Source organism: Schistocerca nitens, chromosome 3 (genome assembly GCF_023898315.1).
Source record: "Schistocerca nitens isolate TAMUIC-IGC-003100 chromosome 3, iqSchNite1.1, whole genome shotgun sequence".
In the NCBI taxonomy this organism is placed as follows: domain Eukaryota; kingdom Metazoa; phylum Arthropoda; class Insecta; order Orthoptera; family Acrididae; genus Schistocerca; species Schistocerca nitens.
The window spans coordinates 768,382,723-768,405,210 of record NC_064616.1 but is presented as its reverse complement, the minus strand read 5'-3'; the positions used below and the strand labels follow the sequence as shown (position 1 = coordinate 768,405,210).

Below are 22,488 nucleotides of genomic sequence, written 5' to 3'. Positions count from 1 at the left end.
TGTATTTATGATATGTGGGAGTGGTTTTGATATGATACTAACACATTTAATTATGACTGAAGATGGTACATCATCAAGTCCTGAAGATGTTTTATTCTTCATTGTTTTTATTATTCTAAGAACTTCTAATTTATTTGTGGGACTTAGCAAAACTGTATTAAAATATTGTCCTCTTGAAACTGAGGTTTTACTATCCCTAAAGTAATTATCACTCAGGTTAACTTGAGTGTTTATGAAGCAGTCATTTATGTAACTTGCTTAATTTAGATTTGTAAGTAACACTCCATGATCGATTTTTAAAGCAATGGTTTGAGTTTTATCATTTCTATTTATTTCTGTTTTCTGTCCCTGTACGTCCTTTGTCGCTGTACATTATCTTAGATTCTTTAATCACTTTCCTGTGAATTGTCTTATATGTCTTATGACATTTTGTGGATCTTTGATCTTTGTTGTCTTTTTTGAGTTGATTGAGATGTTTTAGATTTAGAGTTTCACTAGACAGTCTGACAGCAAATGATATTCCCTGCCCATTGTTCCTTTGCAAGAGGTTTTTTTTTTAACTATATTTTTGCATGTTTCCTTTGATAAGAATTGAGTAAGAGTATTTAGCTTTTCTTCGTTGAAGTGCCTTTTATATTACCACTTATTTTTTACTATCCTGGGTATATAAGAATTGTGTTAGTAGTGCACTGTGATCTGAAAGACCTAAGTTTACATGTATAGTCTTCAGTGACACAATTTTCTATTTGTAAAAATATTATCTAATGGGGAAGGTGACAACACCTTTACTCTAAAAAGATCTGAATAAAGTAGTTTCATCTGAAAACTGCTTAGGATTCTTACTTAAAAGTTTTCTCTATTTTCAGTAAACATTTTATTCCTTTTTCTTCATTTTCAGTTAACAGATTAATGTAAAATCACCACATAATACATTGACAGAAAAAAACTGTTACAGTAAGAACGAGTTGTGTGATGTAAACAAAAGTTGGTATACATGTTTCTACATCTGAAAGATGATGTGTATTCCATTTTTGTGCCTGTCACATAAAAATAGGATTATTAGTGCCACTTTGAGGATGCCAATCAGGTTTTCTTTGAATGCAGTCTGCAACTGTCAAGAGCGTTAGTTAGCTTTTAGACTGGACATGGTGAATTGGTGTTAGTCAAGAATATATATGAAGGTAGTATCTGTTCCCGAACAGTTACCATTGATGACCTTGCAGCTTTTCTAGAATGAAATGATAATTAAATGGACACCCTAGCTTCAAAGTGGTGTTGATATACTTCATTGGGGACATGTTGAAATGGGTGCCCCGACCGGGACTCGAACCCGGGATCTCCTGCTTACATGGCAGACGCTCTATCCATCTGAGCCACCGAGGGCACAGAGGATAGTGTGCCTGCAGGGGCTTATCCCTTGCATGCTCCATGTGAGACCCACATTCCCAACATGTCCACACCACTACATTCGTAGTGCCCCTAATAGATGTTTGCCCATCATACTCATTACTTGTGGCAGATTAATCTACCAAGTCCCGTATGAGTTCAGGCATAGCGTGTGCGTTCACGCAACAAGGTCAATGGCTGGGAAGCCCTATTTTAACTATATATGATGGTTGTATCTGTTCCCAAAAGAACAGTTACCATTGATGCAGGAATGCAGGAAGATCTGCAGCGGATAGGCACTTGGTTCAGGGAGTGGCAACTGACCCTTAACATAGACAAATGTAATGTATTGCGAATACATAGAAAGAAGGATCCTTTACTGTATGATTATATGATAGCGGAAAAAACACTTGTAGCAGTTACTTCTGTAAAATATCTGGGAGTATGTGTGCGGAACGATTTGAAGTGGAATGATTATATAAAATTAATTTTTGGTAAGGCGGGTACCAGGTTGAGATTCATTGGGAGAGTCCTTAGAAAATGTAGTCCCTCAACAAAGGAGGTGGCTTACAAAACACTTGTTCGACCTATACTTGAGTATTGCTCATCAGTGTGGGATCCGTACCAGATCGGGTTGATGGAGGAGATAGAGAAGATCCAAAGAAGAGTGGCGCGTTTCGTCACAGGGTTATTTGGTAACCATGATAGCGTTACGGAGATGTTTAGCAAACTCAAGTGGCAGACTCTGCAAGAGAGGCGCTCTGCATCACAGTGTAGCTTGCACGCCAGGTTTCGAGAGGGTGCGTTTCTGGATGAGGTATCGAATATATTGCTTCCCCCTACTTATACCTCCCGAGGAGATCATGAATGTAAAATTAGAGAGATTCGAGCATGCACGGAGGCTTTCAGATAGTCATTCTTCCCACGAACCATACGCGACTGGAACAGAAAAGGGAGGTAATGACAGTGGCACGTAAAGTGGCCTCCGCCACACACCGTTGGGTGGCTTGCGGAGTATAAATGTAGATGTAGATGTAGATGACCTGCCTGTTGTTGGCAGCATATTCTGAAGTCATGTAACTATGTTATAGTCACTTGCTGGTGAATTAACAACTGACCATAAAGTTACTGAACTTACATCAACTTTAATTGTGTTACTGGCATTGCTAGCACTTGTAGTACAGTGGGCTGCAGTGAATGGAGCCACTTACCATATATCCACAGTTTATCTTGCAGGGTGGGTGTCCATATCTCTGATGGAAAAGGACTTATGTTCAAATCTAGAACAGTAATATGCCATAATGCATTGCTTGACTTGGGTTGAAATACCTGAAGTTCTATAACATCTAGGTGACCTACTTCTGTTACAGAAGGAGCCAGTTTAAATCACTGGGTCTCATCAGATGCAGAAAGAGCTGAAGCTGAAGTGATGCATTTGATATTCCTCAGATTCTGAAAACTGTCCCATCCATTGATAGCAGAAACAATAAAATCAGTATTGTCAAACACATATTGCCAGCATGTTACAGTTGGGACAGGTTCTTTCGGGAACAGATACTACCGTCATATATAAAATGGCTTCCCAGCCATTGATCTTCTTGTGCAAACGCACACGCTATGCCCGAACTCGTATGGGACTTGGTAGATTAATCTGCCATGAGTAATGAGTATGATGGGCAAACATCTATTAGGCACACTACGAATGTAGTGGTGTGGACATGTTGGGAATGTGGGTTTCACTCTTAGCGTGCAAGGGATAAGCCCCTGCAGGCGCATTATCCTCCGTGCCCTTGGTGGCTCAGATGGATAGAGCGTCTGCCATGTAAGCAGGAGATCCCGGGTTCGAGTCCCGGTCGGGGCACACATTTTCAACATGTCCCCAATGAAATATATCAACGCCTCTTTGCAGCTAGGGTGTCCATTTGATTTACATTTCATTTTAGTCAAGAATGCCTTTAAGGCAAGAAAGATGCCATTATCAACGCCTTACTTTGTATGAAGTTGTGTAATAGGGCTACAAGTAGCTGGATGTTCCTTCTGTGGCATTGCAGAAAGGCTTAGGAGGAAGATAGCCATTTTCTGTGACTGCTGACAACTGGTGGTCTCAAGCATGTAAGGTCGCAAGAAGACCAGGCTTTGAATGGCCACATGGCATTACTGAGAGGGAAGACCATCCTATTCAGCATATGGCTCTGGTGCATTGCACTGCATCTGCAGTAGCAATTTCAGTAGCAGTTGGCACTGCAGTGACACAGCAAACTGTTAGAAATTTGTTACTCCAAGGACAGCTCTGAACCAGGTGCCTTATAGTGTGCTTTCCACTCATGTGGTACAGAGCAAGAGGCCTCTCCACCCAAGAAAGGTGTCAATTGTCATCAAGGTCTAGATTACAAAAGAGAGTTCTGCTCTCAAGAACCCTCTAGTATCCACACATGACCTGCCTGTCATTCCCACTTACAGATAAACCAATGAATTTGGTAGCAACTTCAAAAGAGGGTGGAAGATTTCATGTCCAGTTTGCTTACATAAGTAGATAACATAACTTCACTGAGCTTGTGTTTATATGGTGCAGGTATTTTCAGTTTATTCAGTGAGGACTCATTTCCAGTTGTTTTATGTAAAATGGATTCCTATAAACAGTGGCTGAGAAGTACTTAATTTGTAAGTGTTATGTTGTCACTGACATATGTAGTGCTAGTGGGAAAGAGACTGGATTGGTAAATGTGATACCTTGCTACTGCCTGTTGTTGGCAGCATATTCTGAAGTCATGTAACTACGTTATAGTCACTTGCTGGTGAATTAATGACTGACCATAAAGTTACTGAACTTACATCAACTTTAATTGTGTTACTGGCATTGCAAGCACTTGTAGTACAGTGGGCTGCAGTGAATGGAGCCACTTACCATATATCCACAGTATATCTTGCAGGGTGGGTGTCCATATCTCTGATGGAAAAGGACTTATGTTCAAATCTAGAACAGTAATATGCCATAATGCATTGCTTGACTTGGGTTGAAATACCTGAAGTTCTATAACATCTAGGTGACCTACTTCTGTTACAGAAGGAGCCAGTTTAAATCACTGGGTCTCATCAGATGCAGAAGGAGCTGAAGCTGAAGTGATGCATTTGATATTCCTCAGACTCTGAAAACTGTCCCAACCATTGATAGTAGAAACAATAAAATCAGTATTGTCAAGCACATATTGCCAGCATGTTATAGTTGGGACAGGTTCTTTGATATGGAACAGCTCTAGCTGTGGAGCTTTTTTACATAATAGCTCACTTAACAATTGCAAATAAATACTCTCTTAATAAAATGGAAAATAACTCCATTATATAAACATGAACCCAATGAGGTTATTTCAACTACTCAAATGAGTGGACTGTACAGAAAATGCTGGGGAAGTACGGTCTGTCTGTAAAGTGAAAAGCATGCCACGCTTGAGTGAAGTTGTTGCCTTTGCCTGAAGAATGATACAACTGCCATATAGCATGAATGAGAATAAATTTCCCTTTAGCAGTGTAGAACAACGTGCAGAGATTTACACAGAATCTGCCAACATATGTTTCTTGTGGTGCTGTTATTAGTTATTCATATCTGTTTTCCATGTAGTGTGACTGCGCTTCATGGAAAATAAATTCCCCTGGGCACATCAACGCACAGCATTGCCAGTGATTCATAAGGAGGAAGAGGAAATATAACAACACCCTGTAGTTCTCTTTGTGGTATAGTGTGGTAGAGAGAGAGTGTGGACTGACCTGCTCACTCTTCTGTACGCAGACCTAGAAAGGAGGGAAGTGAACGATCACAATGTGGTGACCTGCCTTCCATCATGTGTCTACCCTCGACCCATCCCTCCTGCCCCCACCCCCTTTCCCCCATCCACGCAACCCTACAACTTGTCACACCATCAGGACACAGATTATCTGTTACTAGTTTTTAATGCACTTGGATGTAGCACACACATTTAATATTTGTTCTTGACCCATTTCATTTAATGACAAACATTAATATCATATCATTAAAACACTATGTTTAATAATCTGCATTTTTTGCATCCCTAGTAATGTGGGAACTATCAGTCCTAGAGAAAAAATGAAGGGAACTTTTTTGTAGGAAATTTAATGTAGTTTAAATTTTTGCAGGGATACATTTTTGCTAGAAGCTGCAGTTTTTGAGATATTCAAGAAAACCGTAAAAAAGAGACCTTTAAGCTCCTATTCATCACCATACTCACACCACACTGGTCATAATTTTTAGTACATAGTTCATGATGCTTCCTCCTTCCACTGTAAAAAAAATAGGGATCACACAAATTTTTTCAACTAATTTTCCTTCACCGACTTGACTAAATGAAGAATATGCAGATAGTGTGTTTATCACTTGTGCAGTGGTAGAGTCTGTGCTAATTTGAAGAATACTATTGGCACTTTCTGATATGTCAAATTCCTGATTGTAGAGAGTTTTCAGCACATCACATGAAACAGATATTCTTCCAGGTTATAATTTATCTTCTGACCATTTAGTTCAACAACCTGTGCAGGAACAGAAACACATTGTTGAAATGGTGCTATGTTCTCCTACTGCCAGCACATGGCAGCTTTCTGTATGTATCAGTGTCCCACAAACGTATGTATGGGAAACATTAGATGCGAGAAACTTTTACCCATTTCATAGAAAACATGTCCATATTCTTCACATCCGTGTCAGTACCACATGTCTCGAATGTAGTCACTGATTAACTAACAGTTGGCCATTAATACTGTTCACTGCTGAAGCCACATTTACATGGAATGGCATCAACAACATGCATAATAATTATTGCTGGTCACAAGAAAATTCACATGCTACAGTGGAAACTGATGTCCAGCTTTGTTTTTTGATCAATGCTTGATGTGGTGTGATTGGTAACTTGGTGATAGATCCAGTCATTTTAGAAGAGTGAATTATGGGACAGAATTACTTGCATTTTTTGGAAAGTTCATACCTTTGTTCCTTTGGCTACATGGACTGTAGTGTACTTCCAGCATGATGTAGCTCCTCCACATTTTACTTGATGCGTGAGGGAACATCTCAGCCACATTTATCCTGATTGCTGAACTGGTAGAGGAGGTACATCTACATCTACATGGTTACTCTGCAATTCACACTTAAGTGCCTGGCAGAGGGTTCATCGAATGATTTTCACACTACTTCTCTACCATTCCACTCTCGAATGGCGCGTAGGAAGAAGGAACATCTAAATCTTTCTGTTTGAGCTCTGATCTCTCTTATTTTATTACAATGAGCATTTATCCCTATGTAGGTGGGTGTCAACAGAATATTTTTGCATTCGGAAAAGAAAGTTGGTGATTGAAATTTTGCAAATAGATCTCACCACAAAGAAAACCGCCTTTGTTTCAGTGACTGCCATCCCAGCTCGCATATCATATCAGTGACACATTCACCCCTATTGCATGATAACATGAAATGAGCTGCCCTTCTTTGCACTTTTTCGATGTCTACCGTCAGTCCTACCTGGTAAGGATTCCTCACCATGCAGCAATATTCCAGCAGAGGACGAACAAGTGCCATGTAGGTTGTATCTTTAGTGGGTTCTTCACATCTTCTGAGTGTTCTGCCAACAAAGCACAGTCTTTGTTTCACCTTCCCGACAATATTATCTATGTGGTCTTTCCAATTTAAGTTGTTTGTAATTGTAATTCCTAGGTATTTAGTTGAATTGACAGCCCTTAGATTTGTGCGATTTATCGTGTACTGAAAATTTACTGGGTTTCCATTAGTACCCATGTGGATGACCTCACATTTTGCTTTGTTTAGTGCCAATTGCCACTTTTCCCACCATACAGAAATTCTCTCTAGATCATTTTGTAATTGGAATTGATCGTCTGATGATTTTACTAGATGGTAAATTACAGCATATAGTTAACTGGCCACCAAGGTCACCAGACCTTATGATGTTAGATTTTTATTTATGGGGTCGGATGAAGTCTGAGGATGACAAACAAATGCTGAGTACATAACTTGAACTGCATGGTCGCATCATGGAGATTGCTGCTCTCATCACAGTACATACAGGAGCACTCAGACAGGCAATAAAAGATGTTCTCCTAAGAATGCACAAGTGTATTGAAGTTGATGAGATATTCAAACATTTATTGCAAATTGTACAATAGCTGTAAATTGATGTGTACAATAATGCTCAGAGGTGAATGTGTCGCAAAGTGTTATTTTTCAATTGATATTTTTAAGACACATGTTGTGATGTTCACTAACTGTTGTGCATGTGTACATGTGTAAAACTGACAGTGAATTTAATAATACAGAAAGCAAATAGCAAAGTACATTAAATGTGTGCTATCTTGGAATCCATTCAGAATACAGCATACATCTGCATGAACTTTTTTTTACTTCAAATTATCATTCCTGTCATCGCCGTGAATACTGACGATTCCTCTTTGGACACCCCATGTAAGTACATGTATGAAGTATCAGTTAATAATGTTTCTTACTGATCTCAGTACAAGAGTATTGCAAGTACACTGAAATTGTGTTTTCTGACATCACTATTTATTACTTGCAGGTTGTAGTTGTGCTGGTGTAGACAGTAGTTACCAGCCATTACATATAATAGAGAATTAATCTGTAAATTAAGCAACAAAATCTAATGTAGAATTCTGTGTGTTTGACAGTTACATGGTTGGTTGTGAATTTTACCTCATGAATGTGACGTCTTTTTGATCTTAAAATACCTGATGCTTTGTGCATATTCCAAGAGTTCTATTGCAGTTGTTTTAAGATTTATTTATTTATGACACTCATGGATCACACACTAAACTGGTATTTAATTTGTCTTTACAGTGTCTGCCCAAGAGTGAAAGCCAACATGGAAACCAAATCTGGTAGCAGAGCCAGAGGGAAAAGCTGTTCACTCAAGAGGAAGCATGAATCTAGAAACAGTGCATCTGATGGTGGGTGTTGCATTATTAGAGAAAGGAGAAAACATACGGCAAAAGAAGAAAAATAGTGTGAAAACTGATCAATAGATGGCACTGTATGTGTCAGAATACATAAATGAAACAACTGTCATATGCATGACCCATTGAAGTTGGTATAAGCATGCTGGGTACATGGCTTTTCCTCCTTCGCATCTGTGATGTTCGCCATGACTTTCTCAATGCAGGATTTTGCTCTGCTTGTAAAGCTGTATTACAAGAATTATGAATGTGCACATGTCGCTCTGCAGAAGTTCTGGACACTGAAGGGTTTGAAAAACGCGTTGGCCTGATGACTGCCGTGGGTCCGGAGAAAATGATTCATAAATTTAAAAAGACATGTTCTCTTGGTGTACAACCTGGTAGAGGGAGAAAACAAATTGATTCGATTCTGTGGAAGCAGTGACCACAGAAGTGCAGGAGGAGATGAGTGGTGGCGTACAAACGTGTAGTGCACGGAGAATTGCCGAAACACTGTTGCATGGTGCATAAAATCCTACGAAACTTCCTACTTTGCAACCAATTCAAAATTAACCATGTGCACAAGTTGCTTTCTGTTGACCTGCCAGCAAGAGAGAACTTTGCTTTAGAGTTTCTTGCTTGCATGGAAGTGGACAATGATCGGCCGTGGAAGATTTTGTGGACAGACGAAGCCCACTTTTCGATAATGGGCAATAGAAAATCCACACGCAAATCAACCAGTACCACTTCATCATGAAAAGGTCATTGTGTGGTGGGGGTTTATGGCATCATTTATCGTAGGGCCATATTTTTTTGGAGAGACAGGTGCCTCTGGTCCTGTTACCGGTACCGCCACTGTTAAGCTCTATGAATATCTTTTGTGCAACCACATCATTCCAGCTCTCCAACAGTGTGGATGAGATCATTTTTATGCAAGATGGCGCACCTCCACACATTGAAAATCCAGTTAAGCAGCTGCTGAAGTGCCATTGCTAGAATTATCAGCTGCCATTTCCCTACAGCATGGCCGCCCCAATCACCTGATCTTAATCCGTGCGACTTCTGGCTGTGGGGCTATTAAAAGATGTAGTGTTCAGTGCTCTGATTGCAAACTTAGCTGAATTGAAGGCAGGCATTGCGCAACACATTCTGAACGTGACCCTGGAAACACTTTGATCACTTGTGGTTCATGCTGTTTCTTGATTTCAACTTGTTGCAGAAACCGGTGGACAACATATTGAACATGTTTTGTGCCAGTCACACAGAAATTAGTAATCCAGTTTGATTTTGATTGATGCTTTTGGCCACAGGACAATTGAAAGCCAATGTGCTTGACGCTTTTTATGAGGTTTTTGGCCTCAGGACAATTGAAAACCAATGTTATTGATGCTTTTTGTGCGGCTTTTGCCCTCAGGACAATTAAAAACTGACGTGACTGATGCTTTTTATGTGGTTTTTGGCCTCAGGACAATTAAAAACTGATGGTTCCCATCCAATGTGATATGAACTTGCCATGGTGGATGGGCTTACATAACTAATGGTATCACACCTGTACACCCATGCACACTGAATAGTACAGTTTGCTAAACGTCAAACATGCACCTTAGGCATTGTTGTATGATTCATTTGTCATTTGAAGTCCACCACTATTAAATTATGATGCTTATAGCACCATCTATTGCTACATTTTGTAACTATTTATTTCTCTTCTGCCATAAGTTTTCCCCATTCTCCGATAATATTCCGTTGCAATTTGACATCATTCTAACCAGTGGTATTACTTCTACAGTGATTTGAAAGCTTAACTTTAATTATAATCACCCTGTATATAGCAAGTAGCACATCAAAAAAAGTTTTGCATCACCTCGGTTCCGAGAGTTACAGAACCTGTACAGAAAATTTGAGTAGAGATCAACATAAAAATCAATTCTGACCTATTTATTGCTCATGAAAACCACACAGTGCATGTTGTTCTACCATACAGTGAGGCCTTCAGAGGTGGTGGTCCAGATAGCTGTTCACGCCGGTACTGCTAATACCCAGTAGCACATCCCGTTGCATTGATGAATGCCTGTATTCGTCGTGGCATACTATCCACAAGTTCATCAAGGCACTGTTGGTCCACATTGTCCCACTCCTGAACAGCGATTTGGCGTAGATCCCTCAGACTGGTTGGTGGGTCACGTCATCCATAAACAGCACTTTTCAATCTATCCCAGGCAGTTTTGATACAGTTCATGTCTGGAGAACATGCTGGCCACTCTAGTCAAGTGATGTCATTATCCATCATTATCCTGAAGGAAGTCATTCACAAGATGTGCATGATGGGGGTGCAAATTGTCGTCCATGAAGACAAATGCCTCACCAATATAGTGCCGATATGGTTGCGCTATCAGTCTGAGGATGGCATTGACATATCATACAGCCGTTATGGCTTCTTCCATGACTACCAGTGGCATACATCAGCCCCACATAATGCCACCCAAAACAGCAGGGAACCTACACCTTGCTGCACTCACTGGACAGTGTGTCTATGGCATTCAGCCTGACCGGGTTGCCTTCAGATACATCTCTGATGATTGTCTGGTTGAAGGCATATGTGACACTCATCCGTGAAGAGAACATGATGCCAAAGCTGAGCGGTCCATTCGGCGTGTTGTTAGGCCCACCTGTACCATGCTGCATGGTGTCGTGGTTGCAAAGACGGATCTCGCCATGGATGTCAGGAGTGATGATGTGCATCATGCAATGCCTATTGCGCACAGTTTGAATCATAACATGATGTCCTGTGGCTGCACAGAAAGTATTGTTCAACATGGTCGCATTGCTGTCAGGGTTCCTTCAAGCCATAATCCTAAGGTAATGGTCATCCACTGCAATAGTAGCCTTTGGATGGCCTGAGTGAGGCATGTCATCGACAGTTCCTGTCTCTCTGTATCTCTTCCATGTCTGAACAACATCACTTTGGTTCACTCTGAGATGCCTGGACACTTCCCTTGTTGAGAGCCCTTCCTGGCGCAAAGTAACAATGCAGGCATGATCAAACCGTGGTATTGATAATCTAGGCATGTTTGAACTACAGACAACATGAGCTGTGTACCTCCTTCCTGGTGGAATGACTGGAACTGATGGGTTGTCAGACTGTCTCTGTCTAATAGGCATTGCTCATGCATGGTTGTTTACATCTTTGGGTGGTTTAGTGACATCTTTGAACCATCAAAGGGACTGTGTCTGTGATACAATATCCACAGTCAACGTCTATCATCAGGAGTTCTGGGTACCGGGGTGACGCAAAACTTTTTTTAGTGTGTGTATTATATAAACATTTTCCACCATTAATATACTGAGGTATACAAAACTAGAATTGTCAATAACAGTGTTCAGAAATCTTTGAGTAAATATAAACATTTTTCAGTTACAAGCTGTCCCAGTTTCCCTTTAAAAAGATTTCGGTGGAGATGCTTTATATTATTTGGCAACCTGCTGTGGAACTATCTTCCATTTCCACATCTGGTTCATGTATTGTAATTGGACAGTTTTATGCATAAATTGACCAAGCGCCAGAATCTGATTTTGAGATATTAACAAAAACGTGGAAGTGTTAATATAAATTCATTGGCTACACCAAATCTGGTTTTTAAGCAGTAAAATAATGAAACTGAATTAAATTTACATGCTGTTATCTTCAAACCATATAAAATTTAGTGAAACTCTGAATTTATATAGAAATGGTGCTTGGACGTGTGATGTTTTTATGTATGATTTTCATTTCTGCATTTTGCATTAACTGACTGCAAGCCAAAATACCTCTTAGTCAAGCAATGCAAATTTGAGAAGAATGTACTGTCATTTACTTCAGAAAATATGACATGATTGTTTTAGTTCAGGCAATATTTACTGATATTTAACTGATACATGAGGAAAATAGCATTAATGCTCCATGTTTATACATTTTATTTGCCTATTTATTGAAGTAATACCTTCATATGTAACTGGAAGAAAAATGCTCCTTATATAATCAGAAAATAACATATTCTTTCTAATGCATTTAAGTAATTTCTACAGATTAAAAAAGTTATGGGAATAAATAAAATATTTTAGTGAGTTTGAAGATGTAAATGTATTTTACTGACTTATGAACGTAGATATCAACATTGATTCTGAACATTTACACACCTTATTTTTACATATAAGTATTTGATTCGTATTACAACATTACAAAATTATTACATAAATTAAAAATAAACAATTTTAATTTTTTTAGAAATGAAATTATAATAAAAGCTCTTCACTATCAACAATGAAATCAAGTTCAGTCAGTCGAAGCCATCAAAGTCTTGTTCTGCATATGAGGATATCAACCAGCTAATTTCTTCACAATGTCAACTTCAAATGGTTCACAATTAAATTCAGATATGAACAACATAGTGAACAGTTTGTCTTTAAACAATTCTATCTCTCTCAGCTTAAACCAGTGTATCTCCTCATTTTGTGAGCAGGTTTGCAATTTACTATGTTGTTTTTTTATATCTGATATACTCTTGAAATCTTGAGCTCTCATTCTATGGACTAGAGGATTTTACATCACATTTTCATGACATTCATGTAATCGTCTGGTGTATAAAATCTCTGATGCAGTTTGAGAGTGCATTCTATGCCTCTGAAATTGCTGCCATTTGGAAAGAAGCTATGTCCAGGTATAACAAACCTCTGCCTTATTTTCTGCAATGTAGGATACTGATCTAAAACTGATTTTAGCATTAGAGCCATCTTGATGTTTCTGTTCAGTGTACTGCATGAATCAGACAAGAAAATTACTTTTTTGGCTGTCGATATCTGTTCCATTAAATGCTGTAATAAACAGGATGCTACTTCCTGTGCTCCACACCCTGCCTCACCATCTAACCAAACACACAGCAGTGCCCTTTGTCATTAGTAGCATTATGAATATCTGTGTTATATAGCTACAACTATCACTTGTAGAACACAGTGTTTGTAGGAACTCTTCGAAGAGGCACTGTTTTATCAAGGTCAATACACAGAACTTCTACATTCTCATCTTCTATTGCTCTTAAAATATCTGAAGATTTCTGATCCTGAGCAGCCTTCGCTATATTAAGATGAGTGTTTTTGTTGATCTTATGATTTTCTGCCACTGAATTGTCACAATTTTTTATCAGAACCTCAAGTGTATCACAAAAATCTTTAATCAGCTTCTTTCTTGGTAGATTAAATTTTGACAAGAATATTTTCTTGCGAGATGTCAGTGATACAGGGGTCTGGATATACTTCTTTGTACAAACTGTACATGACATTAAGGGTAATTTCTGGGGTGAGGCATTCTCTATTCCATTCACCTCTTCTATAGTGAGATTTTCATTTAGGAAATTTTCTGATATGATCTATTAATTCTTTGCATATTTCTTCAGGAAGCTCACTCCTCAGAGGCCTCTAATGCTCTGTACTGATTTAATTTTCTTTAGAGCCAAATGTTCCCTTCCACTGATTATTCTAAAGGTCTGGAGAAAGAAAGTTTTACATACAGGAATCTCACATATTTTGTACACCCTCATTTTCATACTTTGGTGTGAGTTCTTAACTGTCTTCCTTTTTATTTCATTTTCTGATACCATGGCATGAATAAGTGCTGTTTGAGCATCATGTGAGTCAGTACTGTAGGATTTTCCAGACTCATCTTTTAGAGTATTTCTTCCTGACTTCAAAAATTATTTACAGGGGCAGAGATGTTCTCTGAAGTCTTTCTTTTCTTTTACTTCGCCCTTTTGATTTATGTAAGCCTCATTTATGATGCATTTTGTCTTCCTTATTTGTTGGTTTTGTGATAGGTACTTTTTTATCTGCCCCTTGCTTGGTCTCCCATTTGAAGAGTCTACCATGTCTTCAGAATATGACATTTCATTATTTGATATTTTTTCACAGTCCTCAGAAATTTAAGTTGACTAACAATATCCAAATTGCAAACATCATTTCTTTCAGACCAATACTGTACAATAGTTATGGGGCTTAAATTAGACTTTACTGGACTCAGGGATGTGAGATCAACAGCTGATTTATGCGACTGATCAGGTACTATGACTCATATTGGGGCCTACTGCATATTCATTTTCCTGTGAATGGAAAACCAGATGCTTTATTACATGTAGTAATTTGGAACATCACTTTTATGAGTTATAACTAGAACAAACTACAAATAATTTCCAGTTATCCCACCACAAACTGCCAATGTTATATTAAAGAAACTAACCTCAGTTTGGGTATATTGTTAGAGGATTGTCTCCCAACCAGAAAAACACAATGTGTGGGAGAGAGAGAACCACAGCATGCAGGAGAGAGAGAGAGAGAGAGAGAGAGAGAGAGAGAGAGAGAGAGAGAGAGAGAGAGAGCATGGGCAAAGCATTAATCCATCATGTGACCAAAAAATGCTCATTTGCCATGTAGACAACTGACGCAAAATACAAAATAAAACTGTAAGATTGTGCAGTCAGTCATCTGATGCAAAAATTGAAAAAAAGTAGACAACTGATGCAAAATACAAAATAAAACTGTAAGATTGTGCAGTCAGTCAACTGTTGCAAAAATTGAAAAAAGTACAAGATGGTGCTTTGTCACATGATGCATAACTCCATCTAGTTATGAATTTCTGCATTCATTACACTGAGTTAATCATTCTCTTTTACAACATAATTGTCTTAAGGACATACAAGGAATGCGCGGTCAGTAAATTATAATTTTTAAAGTAGTGCCTCCAGGCTTGACATTTACTTACATTGGCAATTATCCTGACTGCACTCTTTTGAAGCCTGAATATCATATCCATGTACACTTCGGGGGCTCTCCCCAAATTTCAATCCCATATTTCAAATGCATGTGAATTAATCCATAATTAACTTGCGTGAGTCCATGTAAGATGTTTGTCAATCACAATGCCTAAAGACTTATATTTATCGGATGTTTCAACTGAAGAAATTGAGCCAGTATAAGATTGGTTATAATTTAACAGAAACTTCATTAGAACAGTCTTGTCCTTATTCAATGTAAGTTTGTTTACTGTCCGATATTCTGTGATCAGCTCAGAGTTCTCTTTATTGTATTGTAATGCTAGCTGGTCAGTATAGGACCAGCTTATAAATGATGTAGCATCAGCATAATTCACCAGCTTTGAGTTTTGCATCTGTGTTATGTCACTAATACATACAATAAACAAAAATGGCCCAAGAATGCTTCCTTGGAGAGTTTGACAATTAAGAGTTTTGTATGCTTATTTTATTGTTAAGATTTTATTTTCATTCTTATGAAACAGTTCAATACAATGTCTTCAGTAGTTCAGTGCTCTCTTCTTACATAGTAAGTTTCTAATTTGGTAATAGTACTGCATGATTCATAGAATCGAAATCCTTAGACAAATGAAGGGAAGATCCAATGACTGTTTTCTTTATCCAGACTGTTTTGCAGTTCATGGATAAAAGTTGCTACTGCTGTCAATGTGGATCTCCCTTTTTGAAACCCATGCTGCTAGTTGTTTAACAGACTGTATTTACTGATGAAAGATTCCAGTTGGTCTAGAATTACTCTTTCAAACAACTTGCCAAGTGTTGAAGTCAGTGAGAGTGGCCTGTAACTATTAATGTCAGTAGTTGCTCCATGTTATACACTAGTCATGTCTCAGTAATTTTTAGAAGTTTAGAAAGGTCCCCTGGTCAGTTGAACTGTTTATTAAGTGTGTTACTGGTTTTATTAATTCCTTTTTGCTTTCCTTAAGAAATTTAGATAAAAATTTCATCCCAGCCACTAGATGTTTTTATTTTGAATTTTCAGATTATTTTCAGTACCTCATATTCTGTTACACTCATTAGAAGACATCATATACTGTCTTTGCCTCATTCACCAACATTCCATTTCCTAACAATTTTAATAAACACTTTTGGAACAGTGATCAGAATTTTAAAATTTTTCTTTTTAAAATTCAGTCTTGATACACCACATATGTTACAAGAATCTATGTTCTTGTAACATACATGGTGTGATCAAGACTGAATTTTAAGAAGAAAAATTCCATTTTCTTCTACTGCATCTTACTGCATCTTGGATTCTCTTTATTTTTGCATTCTTCATTTACTATATCCTAAGCTGTTTTGCTAACATTACAGGATTCACTTATCTGTTCTGCATAATAGTGTACTTTTTGAGTCTCCAGGGATTCCCTGTAAGTTTTTCTTGTATTTATGTACTTTGTTAGAAAGTACTGTTATTTTGTATCTCGGAACAGCACATATAGCAAAGACAAGATCACTGTCATGGAACATTGTGCCTTCTAAATCTATGTCTGCTACAATGTTTTTCAATCTTGCACTTGGCTCCACCATGCTGCTAACTTGGATGTTATGGTTCACACTTAGTACAGTATTAGCAAGCTTTCTTTCATTTCTCTCAGCAAGCAAAAGTACATTTCAGTTCATTGTGGATTTCCAAGTTGATTTGCCATTACATTCACATTGTTTACATGGTTTCTTGACTCTTTTTTTCCATCTGATTGTACAAGTTCACTACCTTTAGCCACCTGATATCAATTTATGTTGTACTTTTCTTTTGTGAACTGATTTGTTCTTCTATTCACTCGCTATTTATGAAGTTTGTTATCCTTATTGTAACCACCACCAATTGTCAGCAGTACACTGTACCTGTTTTTATCTGTGACAATAGTCCCACTTGCTAAGTTTGTTACCAGTTGGACACTTTCTTTCTGTTACTCATAACTCTCCAGATTCTCATTTTGCAGTTTACTTGATTTATCGTTTGGAATACGACAGGATTTCTTCAGCTCAGAATTTTTATTTGTTAATTGTGAAATAACATGTCTTAGAGCATCCGTGATTTTTTGTAAATGTGAAAGGTGTTCGTTTACTTTCATGATTTCTGTATTACAATTCCCACAGATTCATTTGTTCACAGCAGAACTGTAACTTTTACTGACTCGGTCAATACACGTCAATGCACTAGACATCATCTTGAACTAGATGATTATTGGTTTTCCTCTATGTTAATGGTTTTGTTATCTTTATAGGTAATTGTTTTTAGTTTTTCTGATGAATACACCCATAGAGAGTGTCAAAACCAGGTCATGTTAAATTTTATTGCAACTGGTTGGCTGTATTACACAAATCAAATTCTTGTATGATTTCTGGCTCACAGCCATGTTTAAAATTGTAAAACAAACTATCATTTGAATTTTAATAACATGTTGGAAATGTATGGTGCTGAAAATAGGAGGTGATATCAAAAAGTAACTTAAACATTTGGCAGGCCAAGTATCTTTTATTAAATGTTACACTCTTCAGAGTGACACAGATACATTTCAACATAGTCATAAAATTTCTATAAACAATAGTTGGAATGTCCTACTAGTCATACAGTCCCTCAACAATAGGATTTCGTGTAATAGTCATGGAGACATTTGAGAATCACTGTGTGAAAGTTCTCTTTATTGGAGAATCTGTTTCCTCTGTCATGTTCCTTCAGCTTGCCAAAAAGATGTTGTGTACTCAGATCTTGATTAACATGTTGGTTCCATTTCATTACGGCTGCATGTGATTTTGTATTTGGTCCATATATAGCCAGAATTTCATGGTGAATCTATGTGCAGTTTAGACATTTTCCCCCACAAGAACCATACTCTCCTGTATGCTTCAAATTTGGAATACATTTCCAGTTGCTGCACCATTGCTGCAGTACTACACTGTGATTGATCTGTTATCCATACTGCAGGAAACCCAGATGTGTACTCTCTTCTGACATTGTGCCACTTTTGATGCATTGGTTAACATGTGTAATTGACTTTTGAAAGTCTCTATGAACTGTGTTAATTGTGTAAACTAAAAACAAATCGTCTGGCTCTTCCATTTTTTTCTGTGATGGTCACCACTAAATTCCATCAACTTTTTAAATGTTTTGTGGTAAACTTGGCATTCATACAGAACTTAAATGGAACATTATATGAGTACCCTCCCTAAGAACTAAATACCATTGCCTTCCTTGCCCATTAATCTCCTCACAGATTTGCTGTGACAACTTAAGCTTAATACTATATAATGCCCATTCTGTGACAGTTTTCTTGTGTTCTAAGGATTGGTTCCTCTTCAGATTTTTCAATAGGCACCTCACAGCGAAGGTCCCAAGTTTGAGTCTCCGTCCAGCACACAGATTCATATCAGTATACACTCCACTGCAGAATGAAAATCTCATTCTGGAAACATCCCCCAGGCTGTGGCTAAGCCGTGTCTCCACAATATCCTTTCTTCCAGGAGTGATAGTTCTGCGAGGTTTGCAGAAGAGCTTCTGTGAAGTTTAGAAGGTAGGAGATGAGGTACACTTGTCCGCGAAAAGCAAAGGTCCCAAGTTCGAGTCTCGGTCTGGCATACAGTTTTAATCTGCCAGGAAGTTTCAGGTCATCAGTTGCCCCTGATTATGATGCCCTGTTATTGGTAGGTTTTAATACTGACATTGAACCTTGTTATGCAAGTTCTAACCTTAGTGTAATAAATAAGGAAAAACAGTGCAATAGTGATCTAGATGGTTTTAGTGACAAAACATTAAAATTGCACCACCATAAATATGGCACACAACAAATGTCAAGTTTTCATGAAGTGTACTGTAATTACCCATATGATTAGCATTTCAGTGAAACTGCACAAAACAGGTAGAAATACCACACTGCCATTTGGATTCTGTTATGTTGCTGCTCAAATTAGTCAGGATCCCTTGATTGCCATGTGACCACGGAATTGGGTTCAGGGGGCCACACTCAATACAATGTAAGATTTCAGTGGCCATGCAAGACTAGTGCTCAGTAACACAGATATATTGTTTACTCTGCTGTGCAGGATCATACAGCCACATCAGACACTTTGCGTCAGAAAATGAGCAGCATAACACAAGCAGTGGATTGATGTCTCGAGCACCAAGTGTCAACATGATGATCATTATCGCAGCTTCCCCTGGTGTGGCAGAGAGAGAGAGGGGCATGCCAACACTGCTTCAGCTTGTGATAACACTAAATATCTGACTGGCACATCACAGTTTTTTCAGACAACTCCCAAATATGGGTACAACATCACAATGGGTGTATCTGTGTGTGGAGGGTCAGAAAAGAACAAATGTTACTGGAGTGCATACGTCATTGTCAGATGGGCCCAGCACCTAGTGTTGAGGTATGAAGTGCCTTTGGATACATTTCTGCTTCACACAGTAATTTGGATTGCAGCCATTACATATCTGACATGTTAAGGACAGTAGCCATCTCCATGACATTACCTTTCAACATAACAGAACACTACATGTTTCCTGTACTACCCTGAGTCACATCGATACAGAGGGTATTCGACTGTTGCACTGGCCAGAACATGTGTGACCCATTGAAAACATTTGGTCATGATTTGCTGAGAGACTGGCATGCCACCATTCACCAGCCACTATGTTTGATGAAATGGGTGAAGCAGCATATAATTATATACATATATGTCATCCAAGCTGAGTCCAACTCCATGCCCAGCAAAGTTAGAGCTGTTGTTTCTGGCAGAGGTGGCAGTGCAGTGTACTAAATTTTGCACCCTATATACCCCCAAATCAATAACATATTAAATAATGTACTCTTTCTGCTATAATATATATGTACAATAACTAAAATTTTGTTATTTGCTATCCTTCTTGGTGCTACAGTTTTAATGACCAGTAGTAAAATGTTTTCTCATCAGCTCCTTGTAAGTAAAAGCTTCCTTCTATCTAAATTTTAGATAATTTCATATTCTGTGGTTCATTTTTAGCATTAATTGTAACATAAATATGGTTACACGCTCATCATCTACTTTTTTAAAGTACTGTTGGGAGTTAATAATTCCTAACCATCACCTTTCACACATTTCAGAATTAAAAATTCTTCTATGGAAGAAAAAAAATTGTCAAGGAGGAACTTTTTAGTTTTTTTCAAATTGAACTTTTCTGACAGTCAGACATTTTATGTCATAGGATAAGTGATCAAAAATTTTGGTGGCAGCATTGTGTACCACAATATTTTACTGGTTACAGTACTATTGGGGGTGGTATAGTCTACACCTTTGAAATGTCTTATCCTGCCACTTATAGTGGGACATACGGTTTAACATGGATTCTGAACCATGATGCAACTTGGCATTTTTCACGTTAACGAATAATTGGCAGTGTTGAAAGAAGTAAGACAGAATGCCTTAGCACTGACTGCAGTGGCGGATATAGGAAAACCTCAAGGAGGGAGTGCTAAAGATATCTTGAGCTACCTTTACTTTTACCATAATAAAAAATAATCAAGTCACATGCAAAGTTTAAGAAAGTTTTATTGAAACTGATTATACACAATGTCATCTTATGATATAAAAATGTTACAATTTGGTTCTCTTCCATAAATGATGAATTCTATGCGCCTATTCTTCCTGGCAAATTGGTTAATTACATTGTCAATAGGACAATCAATGTCAGGGTGAGTGTTCAACAGAACTAAGTCATTAAGACAATCCTCCCTCATTGTCGACCTCAGCCATGTCTTTGTACGCCGCAATGTTGAAAAACTTCTTTCTACTCCAGCAGTAGATGCAGGTAGACAGGCAAATATTTTGTACAGTGTGTGCAAAGTAGGATGGTCAGATCTTGGACAAACAGACAATGTTTGCATAACAAAATCACGAACATTAAGGGCATTTATGCTCATTTGCTTGTTTTGAAGAATCTCTCCCATTAGTATCTTTTTAGTCACAAAGAGTGATTCTTCTTCAAAGAACAGTAGTTCAGTTAAGCACTGATTCAATTTATGTGCCAGATCATTACCGTCATGTTTCAGTAGTGTTGAGGGCAAATGTATGTTGAATTTTAAATGATAAATATTTTCTTCAGCGAAACATTCTCTCATGTCAGTCGTAACATGATCCAGTGTTGTAATAAAAACAGTTCTTTTCCAATATGTTATAGCATCATCATTATGATCACAGTTTTCCCTGGGTCTTTTGGTTCAAATGGTTCAAATGGCTCTGAGCACTATGCGACTTAACTTCTGAGGTCATCAGTCGCCTAGAACTTAGAACTAATTAAACCTAACTAACCTAAGGACATCACACACATCCATGCCTGAGGCAGGATTCGAACCTGCGACTGCAGCGGTCACGCGGTTCCAGACTGAAGCGCCTTTAACCGCACGGCCACACCGGCCGGCCCCTGGGTCTTTGTCTGCCTTTAAGATGAGGAACACTTATCTCCACATCAGACACTTCCATAACTACCTTTGCCTCTTCAACAATACGAGAAAAGTGGCTATCACCATTAGCTCTCATGCTGTCATGCACCTTGAGCATCAAATCTAATTTTACTTTTACCATCATAACATCTTGTAAGATTTTGCTGAGTGGATATGTTATGCTCATAATGTCACTCAGTGTAAACAGAGTGATAATAAACTTGAAATTAGAGAGAGCTCGAAGGAGAATATTGGCTTTGCAGCAGTTGTTCTATCCCTCCAACACTGTATTTCTTTAAGAACTTTGCAAACTGTTCCGAGATCAGCTGCAAATTGAGTAACGGCATTATGTCATTTAACCCATCTCATTTGGCAATGTGACTGCAGCGAGTGTTTTAGGTGACTCTTCAATGTTGTGAACCACTTGCTAGATTGTGTAAAGAATGATACTACTTCTTCAATAGTACCAAGTTAGTTCCACTCACTTGTAACTATGCAACTGCGAGAGACAGCGAGGTTGAGCTGATGACTTCGACATGATGCTACTTGTGCTTTGATAGCTTTCTTTTTTATTGTAGCCACAAGTCCTTTCAATTCTTACATATTAACTGAGCAACCTTCACAGCCTACACCCATACAGTTCTCCAGTGACAGAGAAAGGCTTTCCATCCTCCTTAGAATCATAGTACAGAATACTTCACCAGTAATGCTGCGCTCTTCATCTTGACTCTGTTGAGGTTCATCATCAATATTTCCACTACAACCATTGTCTTTATGCATGTCAACGAAACCCAAAGTCTTTTGTGTAATTTGCCATCACCATCAACATTTCTTGCAGCTAAACTCAGTTGGGTGATGTGCGCTATGCC

The 22,488-nt window shown here is 38.3% G+C and overlaps 1 protein-coding gene, 1 long non-coding RNA gene and 2 other non-coding genes across 8 annotated transcripts in view; 2 read left to right on the top strand and 2 right to left on the bottom strand.

Moving 5' to 3' along the window:
- LOC126248765 (serine-rich adhesin for platelets-like) overlaps nucleotides 1–22,488 on the bottom strand; it is a 286,230-nt gene that overhangs the window by 129,626 nt on the left and 134,116 nt on the right. The gene's annotated exons all lie outside the window — the stretch shown is intronic.
- Nucleotides 1–22,488, top strand: part of LOC126248768 (uncharacterized) — a 70,141-nt gene that overhangs the window by 16,631 nt on the left and 31,022 nt on the right. For all 3 annotated transcript variants that reach the window (XR_007545533.1, XR_007545532.1, XR_007545534.1), the window contains one exon: nucleotides 8,252–8,361. This is a non-coding gene — a long non-coding RNA (uncharacterized LOC126248768). The remainder of the gene's footprint in view (nucleotides 1–8,251; nucleotides 8,362–22,488) is intronic.
- Trnat-ugu (transfer RNA threonine (anticodon UGU)) lies at nucleotides 1,310–1,384 on the bottom strand. Its single transcript has one exon. It is a non-coding gene; the product is annotated as a tRNA-Thr (tRNA).
- Trnat-ugu (transfer RNA threonine (anticodon UGU)) lies at nucleotides 3,173–3,247 on the top strand. Its single transcript has one exon. It is a non-coding gene; the product is annotated as a tRNA-Thr (tRNA).